We start from the raw sequence: 3,103 nt of genomic DNA on the forward strand, positions 1-3,103 counted from the left end.
GGATTTTAGCCTTTTTTACAGAAAAATAGAGGCAAGACTGTTACAGAAAAATTCAGTTAGGTACAGTTGCAGAAAAATTCAGTTAGGCTTTTTCAGAGGCAATACTAGTGGATTTTTAGAGGCAAAATTCAGTTAGGGTTCAAACAAATTTAGTTAGCTACTGTCAAAAAATTCAGTTAGGGTTCAGACAAATTCAGTTAGATGATATTCAAACCTTGCTTGTTGAATAGTCTGAATTTTTAACAATTAACAAATTACTAACTGTCCACAAATACAGTTAGCTACTGTCAAAAAATTCAGTTAGGTACAGTTAGCATCATGTAAGAAAATGACCATAATGTGCCCTGATAATGATGTATTTTGTCATAAAAATATCATATTTGTGACGGTTAGCATCACTTAGGTACAGTTAGCATCAGTTAGGTACGGTTAGGTATAGTTAGCATCAGTTAGTTGTCATAAAAAAATTCAGTTAGGTACAGTTAGCATCAGTTAGGTACAGTTAGCTACTGTCAGGCTTGTTAGATTAATTTTCAGTTTACTTGACTTTCATGTATGCTATCCCCATTGATTTTGGGGGCTTTATTGCTTTGCTTGGATTTTGATTTTGATTTCTACTATTGGATTGGGTTGAGGACAAGTTTTGTAGGTCTGGACCTTCAAATTCCATTCCTAGGTAGGGTAGCAACAACCAGTAGCTTAATTACTTAGTTTTGACTACCTGTCTGTCAATCTCTAGGCCTGTAGCTGTAGCCTCTAGAATTCAATTTAGATAAGCACCTATCTATCATATTTTTCATTTCATTCTCACTTCGTTTCACCTACATATATATGTTATATATCCTCCCTCTCCACAAACAAACATAGATAGACCATTTCTTACTCTAGATAGGTATGTACCCAATTCCTACACTAGATACATAGATAGGCAGCAGCAGCTTAACTGCTCCCAAATCCTCCTCCTTCAAGGACCACTTCTGCCATTTCTTTGCTCCATATAAATTGCAGACAAACAAGTTAATGTGCTCATATATTCACATTACAGTCAGTCAAACAAATTAATGTGCTTAATTTATCTCATGTTGATCTCATGAGTTAGGTACAGTTTGCCGGAACGGAAGTTAACCTGGGCCTAGTTAAGTATAGGCTTGGGCTTGTGGTTGAATGCTACCGTTTTCCTAGCCATGTATTTTCAGAATTGAGCTAAAGACTTGGGGGTAGTATTTCTGATTTTAGAGCACCTTTGTTGGATGTATTTTACAGCAGCTGTTGGAATCAAAACAATGCTTGTGGGTTGTCCTGTTAAGTTGAGTGAGTCGCTAGAGGGCAGATAGTCACCCACACCAATTAATGTTTATGAAGAAGAAGAATAAACCTGCTGTTGCTGCTGTTATGCCTGTATTCACTGTTGCTGCTGCTGTACTTGTGATCTTGTTGTACTTGTGATGATGCTACTTGTGATCTTCTGAAATGACCCATTGGTGACTTCATTACGCGGCGACAATGATTTTGCAGGTACCCCGAGAGGCCCTTGAGTTTGCTGGAATGTCGATTAACTTCCATTCCAGCAAATTCGGGTACTCCATATGTACTATTTTCAGCAAAGGTCATGCTGAAATTTTCCGTGAATTTTAGCATGACTTTGCTAAAAATAGGGCATATGGGGTACTTGCGACTAATGCCTGTTATCATGCATGTTTTATGATCTGTTGTAAGGGTACTAATTGGTCTCTTCTGCTGCTTATCAGAGATGGCGGGAAGCAGCCACCGCCGCTCTGCGACACCGCAGTACGAGTTGGATGCTTCCGAGTTCTTCAGTATCATACTTGGGACTTCAGTATCATCCATGACGCAGGTATATAAAACGAGAGATCTCCCCTTCACCCATCTCATTATGATATCTGTTGTTTGCTACATCACTCATTGTCCCAAACTGCAGAGGCTGCCTGACAGTTTTATGAACATGCTGGGTGAAGATCCGCCAAATAATGTGAAGCCGCGACAGGCCGGCAGTGGGTTTCGCAGGCAGTGGGATGTGGAGTTGGTGATCAAGGAGGGCCACATGTACTTGTCTCGTGGGTGGGAGAAGTTCTACCGTGCCTACGACCTGCGGCTGGGGTTCTTCCTTCTCTTCAGGTACGACGACGACGCCACCATGCTCATCGTGAAGGTGTTCAACGCGACTATGTGTCGCATGCGCTACGCTGACGATGATGATGCCGGTACGTTCTGCCTCTTCTTATTCCTCTACATTTGGCTTTGTCTCACATCGATTGTTAACGGTTATTGTTGCATTTGGACAGGTAATGGAAGCAGCAGCAGCGACACTGGCTACAGCCAAAGCAGCAGCGACTATGGTTGTAGCAAAAGCAACACCGATTCTGGCTTTAGCGAAAGCAGCAGCGATTCTGGCAACAACATAGACAGCAAGAAGGATGATCCGGACTGGAGTGCGGGAGAAGAGGAGCAGAGTGGGGATGAGGAGCTGCAGGATGACGATGGGCATCAGGCTGAGGATGACCTAGCCCTGGTGGTGGCTGACCAAGGGCAAGAGATGGTGGTGGCTGACCGTGGGCAAGAGATGGAGGTGGCTGAGGATGACCTAGCGATGGTCGTGCCCATCCTGCCTGAAGGTGGCCTTGCGATGGTGGTGGTGCCTGACAATGACCACGCACCGGTGGTGGCGCCGGAGATCCCACAGCTAGGCGACATGACCACGCCAATTGTGGTAGAAGACTACATCCCACTGCCTCCACAGCCTCCACCGCCTCGCCGCTCTTGGCGCATCAGGCTGAGGAAGGAGAAGGAGAAGAACAATGCATGAGAACTGAACTTTGTCAGGTATGTCAGATCTCCAAAATGATATATATATACTTAGTTACCTATGTTATCTCTAATATGCTTAGTTTCCTATAGGTTAGCTTCATTTTACCTAAGTTGTCTCTAATATGCTAACTTAGAGCTTATATGCTTAGTTTCCTATAGGTTAGCTCCAAAATAACTTATGTTAGCACAAAATGATCAAGTTTACATAATAAGTTTATAGTCTTTTTCTTATTCTTCTTCTTTTCCAAAATGACATAGGTTAGCTTCATTTTACCTA

The sequence above is a fragment of the Triticum aestivum genome, chromosome 1B, assembly GCF_018294505.1.
Source record: "Triticum aestivum cultivar Chinese Spring chromosome 1B, IWGSC CS RefSeq v2.1, whole genome shotgun sequence".
NCBI lineage: Eukaryota > Viridiplantae > Streptophyta > Magnoliopsida > Poales > Poaceae > Triticum > Triticum aestivum.